Here is a 13,162-nt window from a genome sequence, read left to right as displayed (position 1 = left end):
CTTGCCTGCCTCCATGAAAGTTGTGAACAGATATAAGCTATGAGACTTTGACATCTTAAACCAAGGAACCATCACCAAGTAACTGGACTTTGAAACAGTAAATAAAGCTTTGATTATACTGAAAGCTTTTTCTGATTGTGTGCTAGTCTGGGGACATTAGAGAAAAATCCACAGAAACTCCTATGTATAAGAGAGAGTTTTACATAAAGGGTAAGTGCACATCAAGAAAACATCCCATCCCAGTGCTCCCCGAGCCCACAAGTCCAAAAGTAGCCCATATGTCTTCCATCAATCCACAAAGTCCTCCTCCATCTCACAAAACACTCACAATGATGCCGACTGTAGGAGAAAGCCAAGTTAGTGAGTGTGTAACCATCTCAGGGCTGGCAGGGGTCTCCACACGGCTGCTCCAGCACCCAGGACTGCTTTGGTGTAGGCCCATGTGGCTTCTCAGTGATGTCTTGCAGGCAGTGAGCCTTGTCAGCTGAAGCAAGAGGCCCAAGAACTAGAAAGGCGAGGCTCATTATTTATTTCTCTGCCCTTCAATTAACCCTACATGTATTTATCAGCCAGGTTGGCACAATAAACTTTAAGTGTGTAAAAACAAACACCCACTTTTTTCCCATAAGATCTTAGAATGGTGTAGCATAGTAGGCACTCTAGAAGGGTCACCTACCATTATCTATAATTTTGATGATTTCATAAAAGGAATTACAATGTTAAGCCAAATGATGTAAGTAAGACACACTTTCAGAGAAAATTATGAGGTTTAAAGTAGAATGACCCTAACTGTGAAATCTTTCCTAAACTTTGTAGTCAGTATAGTGATAAATTTTGCAGTAATCAACACCATATATACTGTTTGGTAAACAAAGAGAGGGCCAACCATATAGTGTCTATTCTATAAGTGGTAAGATACAGAGCAAAAAAAAGTATTACATAATATAGAAAAATAGGAAATTAATGCATAAAGTCTTTTAGAATTATATAACTTTGAGTAGCAAAGGACCTTTGGGACCATGAGTCTAAGACATACAAATACAAGAATGTCTAGTAGTTGTCTTATTTAGCATTTGCTTAGATTCTATTATTTAAGAAAATATTTAAGATGTAAGAGAGAGATCCCAGAATAACATTTATAGCTCCTATGTGAATGGTTTCCATTACTGGACTCTGTCCCAGATGATTTTTCAAGGACTGTGTTTCTTCCCACCATGCATCCAGCCTTCAATGTGTGGTCCAGTAAACAGTTGCTACCTTGTGCAAAGTTGCCGTATTGTGGTCTTGTCTTTTTCTTTGATCAGCTCTGAAACTCCCTTGAACTCATGACAATTTCCAGCTCTGCTGTGTTGTAGTGATGAGAACTTGGTGATTCCTTTTCTCTTTGTCTTCGATCCCGAGGTTGGAGTTAAGAAAGCTCCAGGTGACTTGAGTCTGGCCGCCGACAAGGGGAATATGAGTTTCAGCGCCAATGAGTAGAATTAAAGAATCCTTAGCTAATCCAAAAGGTTGGCAGTTTCAATGCAGTCTGAGGCGTGTCAGGACACTGCTCCTGGAAGGCCAAGCACTGGAAACAGTTCAACTCTGCACACAGGAGTCACCACAATAACAGGAGATCAGAGTCTATTTGAATAATAGTAATATGATATTATACACATGAATACTAAAGAGAGGTGGCCTGCATGTTTGCCATTTGGTCTCACAGTAAAAAATCTACTCAAATAAGCAGATCAGGTTTGGACTACTGTTATAGTTGAGGGAACAACAATGAAGTAAGAAATATTCTAGCTCTGACTTGAAGCCATGCATTTCAATGACTTTCTGCTCAGAAACCAAACTCACTGCCACTGAATCAATTCCAAATCACAGCAACCCTTCGGGACAAGGTAGAATGGTCACTGTGGGATTCCGAGACTGGAACTGTTTATGGCAGTAGAAAGTCTGGTCTTTCTCCTGAGGAGTAGATGGTGGACACACTACCATTATGCCAGCAGGACTGAACAATTAAAGCTGAAAAACAAATTCAGGGATGGCTGGGCTATAGCACACTTGCTAAGAGGTGTTTATGATCCAGTCACATGTTCGCAAATAAAAATTTATGACTGCCTTACTTTGTATTTAAAAAAAACAATACTTCGGATTATTACATATGAATGCATTTTTTAAAAAGAATAGCTCTTTCCAAATGTGAAGGGCCTGAGCTTCATTTAATGAAAAAGAAATGTCATGCCTAAATAAATTATTTTTCTACAATAAAGAGCAATCAATTGTTAAAGAATAGAAAAAGGCTCTGCTCAAATGTTTATCAGTGGAACATTCATATAACACAAATAGTAACAGATCCTCGATTTGGTTTAATTTGGGCTGGTACTAAGCACGCTGCTAGGAAATATGTCAGAGGGCAGAGCACAAAATGATTAATTGCCAACTGAGAGACACCAATTATAAATTTCTTTCACAGTTAAGAAAAATGTCTTCAGGCTGTGGTGCTCAGGGAAGGTTTTATCTCAGGTACAAATGGCAGCTGGTTGCCTGCCAACACCGGTGATATGCCCCAGTGAGAGGAAACAGACAGAATTACCATAGAGATTAGTTTCACTTAGCCTCGATACTTTGAATTTGGAAGGTGTAAATAAGATCCAGAGGACAGGTAGGCACCTACTTACGATAATGAACTGCATTTATAGGCCTTTTTAAAAAAAAGTATGCCTTATTGTTAATATGCTGTGATATTGAAGAAGTCAATGGGAAAAATGTTGGATGATGCAGGAAGCCTCAACAGGAGATGGACAAATTTGCATAGTCACGGCACCATTTCAGGAGGTAGCATAGGATCAAGAACCAGTGGGATGGAAGGAAAAATTCCAAGCTACATCGGGACATCGGGGCAAATAAAAGACCCAGGGTTTTCAGATTGAGATGTTTAATCATAATTTAACAAGAAGATGTTTACAAATAAATAGATGCACATAGACCAAGAAGCTTTCATTGCACAGAACAAAGGGATGCTTTATGGTTCAAAATTAGGAACGGTGTGTGTCAAAACTGTATCCTTACACCATATTTTTTCTTTTAAAAATAATTTTATTGGGGGCTTGTACAACTCTTATCACAATCCATCCATCCATCCATTGTGTCAAGCACATTTGTACTTTTGTTGCCATCATCGTTCTCAAAACATTTGCTTTCTGCTTGAGCGCTTGATATCAGCGCCTCATTTTTCCTTCCCTCCCTCCCTCACAAACCCTTGATGATTTATAATTATTTTTTTCATGTGTTACACTGACCAATGTCTCCCTTCACCCACTTTTCTGTTGTCTGTCCCCCAGGTAGGGGATTTTATGTAGATAGTTGTGACTGGTTCCCCTTTCCCCACCACATCCCCATTATCCCCCTGGTATCTCTACTCTCATTATTGGTCCTGAGGGGTTTATCTGTCCCTGATTCCCTTTGTTTCCAGATCTGATCTGTACCAGTGTACATCCTCTGGTCTAGTCAGATTTGTTAGGTAGAATTCAGATCATGATAGTGGCGGGGAGGAAGCATGTAAGATTTAGAGGAAAGTTGTATGTTTCATTGGTGCTACACTACACACTGACTGGCTCGTTTCCTCCCTGTGACCCTTCTGTAAGGGGATGTCCAATTGCCTACATATGGGCTTTGGGTCTCCACTCAACACCCCCCTCATTCACAATGATATGATCTTTTGTTCTGGGTCTTTGATGCCTGATCCCTGATCTTATCAACACCTTGTGATCACACAGGCTGGTATGCTTCTTCCATGTGGGCTTTGTTGCTTCTGAGCTAGATACTACTTGTTTATTTTCAAGCCTTTAAGACCCCAGACCCTATATCTTTTGATAGCCAGGCGCCATCAGCTTTCTTCACCACATTTGTTTATGCACCTGCTCCGTCTTCAGCATTCATGTAGGGAAGGTGAGCATCATGGAATGCCAGTTTAATAGAAGAAAGTGTTCTTGCATTGAGGGAGTATTTCAGTAGAGACCCAATGTCTATCTGCTACCTTAACACAAAACCTGTAAATATATGAACATAGATCTATTTCTCCATTGTCATATATAAATATATTTACATGTGTACATACCTGTATTTAGACCTCTATAAATGCCCTTTGCCTCCTAGTTCTTTCCTCTATTTCCTTTGACTTTCCTTTTGTCCTACTAGCATGTTCAGCCTTCATTTGGGTTTCAGTAATTTTCTTTCCCGCACCTGCCCCTCTCCCATGTAACCCCAGAACCATCGGTTCCATTGTTATCTCCTCCAGATTGTTTACCCCGTCTATCTTATCTAGATAGACCTATAGAGATAATATGCACAAAAAACAAGACAGAGCAAAACAAAGGAACAAAATAAAATAAAACAAAACAACAAGAACAAACCAATGGCAAAAAGAAAAAGGAAAGCCTGTCAATAGTTCAAGGACTCTTTGTACACTTTTAGGAGTATTTTCTGGTTGAGTCTGATGGGGTGTCACACGCTGGCCCCACAGTCTATTTTTGGTATTCCTTGAGGACTTCATTGCTCTATTCCCCCTGCTTTTCTGTTGCACACCCTTAGTGTTTTGCCTCAGTGTGGTGGGGTCAGATTGGGTGCAATTCCTGCACTGCCTCTCATGTTGTCCCCCGCAGAGCTAGGGGTCACTGAGGTACGTCATGTCTCACAGTGGTGCCGTCCTTATCATATTTTTCAACCTCTGTGCTGAACAAATAACTTGAGAAGTTGGATTTGCTAAGGAATAATATGACATCAAGCTCAAGTGAAGATTCATGAACAACCTTTGATATGCAGATGATATAATCTTGCTTGCTGAAAATGAGGAGAATCTGAAGTACTTACCGATTGTGGTAGGCCGGGTTGTCTAGAGAAACAAATCCAGTGACACTCATGTGTAGGAAAGAGCTTTATATCAAGAAGTGATTATATATCAATAAAGCATCCCAGCACAATCCCACCTAAGTCCATAAGTATGATATTAGTCCATGAGTCCCTCTTCAGATTCATACAGCCACATGAAATGCTGCAGAATGCAGAAGGATCACAGACCAGTTGGTGTAAAGTCTTGTGGATCCAATGATGGTGGAAGCATCATCACAGGGCTCTGGCAGGTCTCAGAGTGGCTCACCAGCAGGAAGGTGAAGACAGAGAGGAGACTACAACGTTCAGTATGGAAAGCCAAAAAATACAACTGGTCGCTATCAGTCAGAATTCACTCAATGGCAGTGAGGTTTTGGGTTTTTTGGGTTGTTTTTTGGTGCGTGTACTTGGAAATGTGACTTGATATATAGTTGACACCCACTAAATGTTAAATAACATCATTGTCGTCATCACCGTTATACAAAGTTCATCTAGTATTTGGTAGATAATATATAACCTGCTGAGACTGAAAGAAACTGATTATTGTTATATGAAAATGGAGCAGAGCCATATCTGACCGGGTTGGACATGCCTCCACCCTTCATCTTTCTCTACCTATTCTGACACCAGCCATTCCTCCCAAGGTGCTGTACGTCTATGCTGGCTTCAATAACCTGTTACAATGACCGCACAGAGCTCGCAGACGATACTCTCAAGGAAGAAGGCCCATTAAGGCAGTTAACAGGTTACTGCAAGTTAGGATCAGTAAACAGTAAGGATGCAGTTAGTGGTCCTCGGCAATTCCTCTCCTTCCTCAGTCAACAGCCAAGTTTCTCCCGGGTCCTCAATGGTCCCTTAGCCTCTGCCTCCTTGAAGCAGGAAGCTCATGCATCATTCTGCCTCACAGTTCTGCTCATCTGTCTGTCCAATGGTTTCCTTGCCTCGGCCTCTGGTCTTGGCTGGCTCCTCTGCTCGTTCTCACACTCTTCATGCCACAGTCTCTAGTACTTCTAGGCTTGGAGGGCTCTGCCACTCCAGACGGAGATCTCACATGTGGACTTCCAGAGGTCTTGGGATGTCTCTCTGTATCTGGGAAGACAGTCACAGAGGAGGAATGGCTTTGAGGTGTGGTTTGTGGCTTTCAGCACTCCATACCCCAAAGAAAACAAAGGTTCTGACTTGGTTCACCCACTACTAAATTCTACATCTAATTTCATCTTAATCCTGCCCATTGGTGCAGCAGAAAATGCCCTTCAAAATAAAATCATAGACACAATAATTGAATCCTGGATTATAACACATCACTTATGAATTAGGGCTATCAAGTCTGTATTAATCAACTACATCTCAAAGTAAGAATTTTGGAATGATTTTATAGTCTGTTTGAAGTAATAAAATGGGTAAAATAATTCTTAAGAAAAGGGAAAAGAGTATTTTTTTCCCGTGTGCTGGTAAACAAGCACCCTGGGCTTGGTAGGAGGATGAGTCAAAGGGTGAGCAGAAAAAGAGCAGAGAAGAATCCTAATTTATTACTGGTAAAGGAAATCAATTTTTGTGGTACTCCTTGTCAAAGGCACTACATATTTTTACAGAATTAATTGTGCAATTTGTTTGTCAGAGTTTTAAAGCCCAAATATGCATTAGGTGAATCAAATTGGCAAGCTGTGTGTTTAAAGACCATTGTCTTATGCATTATCAAATATGAATTTTAAATTACAGAAGGAAGGGCAAGAAAGCTCCATCAGTATTACGGCAGTGTGGGAACAATTGGTAAATCATCAACTTGAAAATTGGATTTTAGAATTATATGTCCACAGACTTCATACTATACACATATTTTTTTAAACAATTTATTGGGGCTCATACAATTCTTATCACAGTTCATACATATACATACATCAATTGTATAAAGCACATCCATATATTCCCTGCCCCAATCATTCTCAAGGCATTTGCTCTCCACTTAAGCCCCTTGCATCAGGTCCTCTTTTTTTTTTCCCCTCCCTCCCCTTTCCCCTCTCCCTCATGTGCCCTTGGTAATTTATACATCGTTATTTTGTCATATGTTGCCCTATCCGGAGTCTCCCTTCCCCCCTTCTCTGCTGTCCCTCTCCCAGGGAAGAGGTCACATGTGGATCCTTGTAATCAGTTCCCCCTTTCCAACCCACTCACCCTCCACTCTCCCAGCATCATCCCTCACACCCTTGGTCCTGAAGGTATCATCCACCCTGGATTCCCTGTACCTCCAGCCCTCATATGTACCAGTGTACAGCCTCTGCCCTATCCAGCCCTGCAAGGTAGAATTTGGATCATGGTATTTGGGGGGATGAAGCATCCAGGATCTGGGGGAAAACTGTGTTCTTCATCGGTACTACCTCGCACCCTAATTAACCCATCTCCTCTCCTAAACCCCTCTATGAGGGGATCTCCATTGGCCGACACTTGGGCCTTGGGTCTCCACTCTGCACTTCCCCCTTCATTTAATATGGTATATATATACATATATAAATATACATATATACACATATACACATACATACACACACTTATATCTTTTTTTTTTTGCATGATGTCTTATACCTGGTCCCTTGGCACCTCGTGATCGCACTGGCCGGTGTGCTTCTTCCATGTGGGCTTTTTTGCTTCTGAGCTAGATGGCCGCTTGCTCACCTTCAAGCCTTTAAGACCCCAGACACTATCTCTTTTGATAGCCGGGCACCATCAGCTTTCTTCACCACATTTACTTGTTCACCCACTTTGGCTCCAGCTGTTGTGTTGGGAGAGTGAGCATCATAGAGTTCCAATTTAATAAAAGAAAGTATTCATGCATTGAGGGAGTGTTTGAGTAGAGGCCCAAGGTCCTTCCACCACCTTAATACTTGACCTATAAATATAGACACATAGATCTATTTCCCCATCCTCCTATATATATTTGCATGTACATGTCTTTGTCTAGACCTCCATGAATGCCCTTTGACGCCTAGCTCTTTCCTCCATCTCCCTTGACTTTCCTCCTGCCCTACTACCATGCTTCGTCGCCACCTGGGCTAGAGTATACCTCTTCTCTAAGCAACCTTACCCTTGATCATTTCCCACCAGGCCTGCCACTCCCCCTTCTCTACCATTTGGGGTCCCATGTTTTTCCCTTGTCCTTGGGTTTGTTAACACCACTTCCTTACCTCCCCTACCCCCACACCCCAAGTCCCCCCAGAACTGTCAGTCCCGTTGTTTTTCCTCCAGATAGTTCATCCAGCCTGTCCTATTCAGACAGACCTGTGGAGACACTAACATGCACGAAAACAAGACAGAGGAAAACAAAGCAACAGTATACAACCAGACAACAAAACAACAAAAACAAACCACTGACAAAGAACAGAACAAAACAGTTCACAAGAGAAAAGCTTGTAGTTAGTTCAGGGATCGTTTGCTGGCCCTTAGGAGCGTTTTCCAGTCCAGTCTGTTGGGGCACCACGCCCTGGCCCCAAAGTCTACTTTCAGCATTCCCTGGGGACCTTGCCACTCCTTTCCCTTGCTGTTCCGCTGCACTCCCCCAGTGATTTGCCTCGGTGTGGTGGGATCAGGTCAGGTGCAATTCCCACACTGTGTCTCCAGTGCAGTCCCCTGTATCGCCCTTAGTCACTGATTGGCATCATTTCTCATAGTGGGGCCAGCCATGTTGTTCTCTCTGTGGACTGGCTGCTCTACTCAGGAACATCATCATCACGGCCTGGTGGGCCAGGCTGTGCTCCACTCTCTCCTCCTGCCCCTTCATCTTCTCCCGTGTGATCTGATCAGATATGTTCATCTCCCGGAGCTGCAGAGTCAATGTCGTCCTTTGGAACAAATTCTTTTCGGGGGAGGGACAGGAATCCACTTAATTTATGGTGCTGGGGCCAGCCTCCCAGACCTCTCCACTGGTTCCCTACTCCATGTCAGAATATTGCATTCACACCTTGCGACACTGGGTTGAAGTCTGGTCCCACTTTCCCTGTGGAGATATAAACAATACCCTCCCCTTGGGTGGATTAATGCCCCATGACCCCACTACCCTTTTCTTCCTTGTATTCATCCTTTTGTTTTCCTTTCCCCACCTCCTCCACCATTGTCTACCATGTACATCCCTGGTTTTGGTCTGGTCTCTTCCAAATGCCTCCTTATATATATTTTTGGATTAAAACTCCCCAAACCAAATTCACTGCCATTGAGTCAATTCTGATTCTCGGTGGCCCTATTGGACAGAGTAGAACTCACAATCTGTGGGTTTCTAAGAATGTAACTCTTTACAATAAAAAAGTAGAAAGCCTCATGTTCTGAGATAGTGGTTTTGAACTGCTGACTTTGAGGTTAGCAGCCCAATGTGTAACCATTATACCACTAGGGCTCCTATTAAGGTGGAGGAGAAATATATGTAAGTTGATTTCAGCTCATAGCAACCTTATAGCGATTGAGAGCCAGGGTGCTGTTTTGCTATTTTTATACTTAGCATACATTCTAACCTGGGAGAAATCCAAACATGTGATGAATGAGTGAGTCAATGAGTGCGTTGTCTATATCTCAGAAGAGCTCCCATGGACACTATGATTTTGCCGTGGTAATGCTTACACCATATTTAAGGTATTACAATATAAACACTCTTAAATTGAAGAGCATACAATACCTAGGAAATTGGTAGTTCCTGAACCTACTCCCAAACAAAATGACTTCTTTATTTTAATTGAAATGAATGACCAATTTAAACTATATCATTTTCCATTTATTTTTTAGAGTTAGTATCTAACACTTTAATTAAATTGACACATCAGTATAATCAACAAGGTTCAATAAATCATCAGAACTATTTAATTCAGATATTGCGTTTTCAGGGATTTGTGTGTGTGTGGGGGGGGGGAGGCGGTTCTTTAAAGCAAATGAAACTGTAGTCAAGACCCAGAACTGCTACTAGATTCAATAAAAGGATGAAAGAAAATGCTCTCATTTTGCCGCTTCTACAGTGAGAATGGAATCCCTGAGCTACCACACTAGGCTGTTAACTGAAAGGTCGGGGGCTTGAGGCTACCCAAAGGCTCTTCGAAGAGAGGCTTATGGATGTGCCTTCAGAAACTCAACCATTGAAAGCCCTGTATTGCAGTACTACTCTGACACACATACACGAGATCATCATGAGTTTTAATTACGAGACTATGTAAACGCGGTTCTAGAACTTGTTGATGGGGTTTTATTTACTTTTGTTTAATCTTAAAATATTTATTTGCATTGCTGTTGGCAAGAATACATGTATGCACATCACAACATACATCCGTGAATAGTCTCTGCATGGATCATTGAGTGGCACTGATTCTATTCTGCAAACAATCCGAGCCACCTTCTCTGCATGGTTCCTCTCCATTATCTAAACTCATTGCCCCCTGAGGTTCCCATTCAATCTTTCAAGTTGCTGTTATCAATTTGACCCCATGTATATAGTTCTTAAAAGAGCTTAATGCACAAGGCAGACATGCTGAATCAAACAATTGGTTTTAGAAGACTGCAGGAGAAGGACAAAGCTTTCTACTCCCCTAAAGAGTCACTGTCAGAAACCCACAGGGACAGTTTAACCTCGTCCTACAGGGTCGTGATGAGTTGGAACTGACTAAATGGCAGGGAGAGAGTAGAAGCCTGGTCTTGAGCACCTTTTGACAGTTCCATAGATAGAGCTTAGGAATCAGCAGTCTCTAAGCTTCGCACAGTGACTAGGCCAGGTTCTTTCACAAACATAACACACTATGTGGGCCAGACAGTCTTTTAACCAATTTATTCCAATGGGCGTTCACACATATCAATAGCAAGTAAAGAAAAATAGGCAAGAAGAGGGGAGGGAGGGAGCTTTCCATTCCTTTGCAGCAGTCAGAAACTCTACCCCTCTGCGCTCTTAGCTGGATTCTTAGACAATGTTTTTAGGTGGGGAGGGGTGGTATTGACATAGGTGTGGTTATGGGTGTTCGGTTTGTAAGGGTACAAACTCAAATGTGTAGTCTGATAAGGCAGATATTCTTAAGTGTTTAGTCTGATAGCTTTGGGTTCTGGCCAGTTTATGTTCCCTTCCTGTCAGCCATTTTGTTGTTGACGTCTTTCTTCTTGGGGGCCTTCTTGTCAGCCTTTTATCATCTGTGGGTACTCCATTTTTAATGCTCTCTTCAGCTTTCAGGAGATAGCTTTGGTTTAAGGTTTAAAGATTATCTAAGAGCAATCAATTCATGGGTTTATCTAACCCTCCTAGCTCCAGCAAGTCTAGAGTCCACGAGCATTTGAAGCTTTGTTTTGATTTTTTTCCCCCATTGACCTCTTGATCGGGATTCTCCTATAGACTCTTCAATAAAAACAGTCGATAACGGTAGCCAGGCACCATCTAGTCCTTCCTGGTTCATGGCAATGAAAGCACTTGTTTTGTGGAAGCAATTAGCCACACACTACATAGCCTCCTCCTATTTCTGATAGGTATTCATTCTCTGTTGCTTCAGGTGACTAGAAACTAATGCTTGTGTTTTTTCTGCAAAGAACATTGGTGTACAAGCTTCCTTTTGAATTCCTGTTTTTAAGTCTTAGAAGAGAAATTCTACTTTTTGGAAGAAGCACCATGCTGTTTTCCACAATGCTTGTATCATTTTGCATTCCTACAAATAATGGGTAAAGTTTCCAATTTCCTCACAGGCTCACTCATAGATGTCATTTTCAGGGTTGTTTATTTTTTAAATGTAGCCAGGCTGGTGGGAGTGAAAGGGTCTCTCCTTGTTTTGATTTGCATCTCGCTGATGGCCAATGATGTTGCACATCTTTGAATGTGATTAGTAACCATTTGCATGTCATCTTTGCTGGAATGTCTGTTCAAATCCTTTGCCTGTTTTATGATTGGGTTATTTATCTTTTTGTTGCTGATGAAGTGATATATATATTCACGGAGAGAGAGAGAAAGAGAGACACAGAGAGACAGACAGAGACAGAGTTCCTGTTGTATATATAAATTCCAAAGATATTCTTCCAGTCAGTTGCTTGTCTTTTAACTTGTTTTGTAAATTCTTTCGGTGAGTATCAGTGTAAAATTGTGATGAGGTCCCACCTATTTATTTGGACTTTGTCATGAGTGATTCTGCTATTCTATTAGATAAGACATTATTAAAAGCCAGGCTTGACACTGTTAGCCCTGCTACTTCTTCTAAGATTTTTTTTTATGATTTTAGTTTGCCCACATACATTCTTAATTCTTCTTTGAATATGTTTTTGTGTATGGTGTGAGCTATGGATCTTTTTTCATTTTTATGCATGTGGAATTTTCATTTTCCTAGTGTAACTTACTGAAGAGATTTCTTTCCCCATCAAATGAACTGAGCGCACTTAGAAAACTGTCAGTTGACCATAGATGTGGAAGGAAATGTCATGAAGGTCACGTTTGTCACCTCCTACATTAGGTAGAAGGACAATCCAATTATTTGTCTCTCCAAGGATGACTCCTCCGAGGCAGAGGTCAGACATGCCTCTGTTCTCCCACCTTCTTTACCTCATTCTGGTATCAACTGAATCACACACAGCACTGTTGGGCTTGTTAATTCACTGCATTGGCCACACAGAATGCACAAAGATTATCTATAATTATGAGACTTATGAAGGAAGGTCACAGCTTATAAAATGTTTCAGTATATATTCCGTTTGTCCATAGCACTTCTTCTCACCCATACTTCCAGGCTTATCACTTGTTCTGTGGGTCCATCTACCTTAGTTTCTAAATGCTAATCCTCTGTCTTAAATTTAAGTGCCTTCATAGTTTTCTGGTCATCTATCACTTACTTATATATTTAACTTGGGATTTATTTTAAATAATTATTTAATTTCATAAAATCTTCACATTATTACTTAATAATTGAATCTTAAGTTACGTATTTAAAGTTAGTTTTCTTTGTTACTTATTATTTAGTTCTTTATTGTTTAGAATTTTTTAAAGATTATTTTATTTAAAATATCTTATGATTATTATAAGTTAATTTTATATTTCTTAAGTCATCAAAAAACTTAAGGGTTTAAAATCATGTAGTATGTTTAGTTTTCATGAACTTATTTATTTTCTTTCTAATTTTTTATCATTTTACTTTCCAGTTTTAAATGTTATATTATTCAAATTAAATGAAATTATTTTTAATGAGTTAACTGTTACTGCTCTCTTTCATAGACCAGTTGATGGGGTCAAACTGTCAACCTTTTCTTTCAGCAGCTGAATGTTTAACCTATGTTGCCACCATGGTTCACTTACTATTTTATA

The sequence above is a fragment of the Tenrec ecaudatus genome, chromosome 13 (assembly GCF_050624435.1).
Source record: "Tenrec ecaudatus isolate mTenEca1 chromosome 13, mTenEca1.hap1, whole genome shotgun sequence".
Lineage (NCBI taxonomy): Eukaryota > Metazoa > Chordata > Mammalia > Afrosoricida > Tenrecidae > Tenrec > Tenrec ecaudatus.
Note: the sequence above shows the minus strand (reverse complement) of the source record.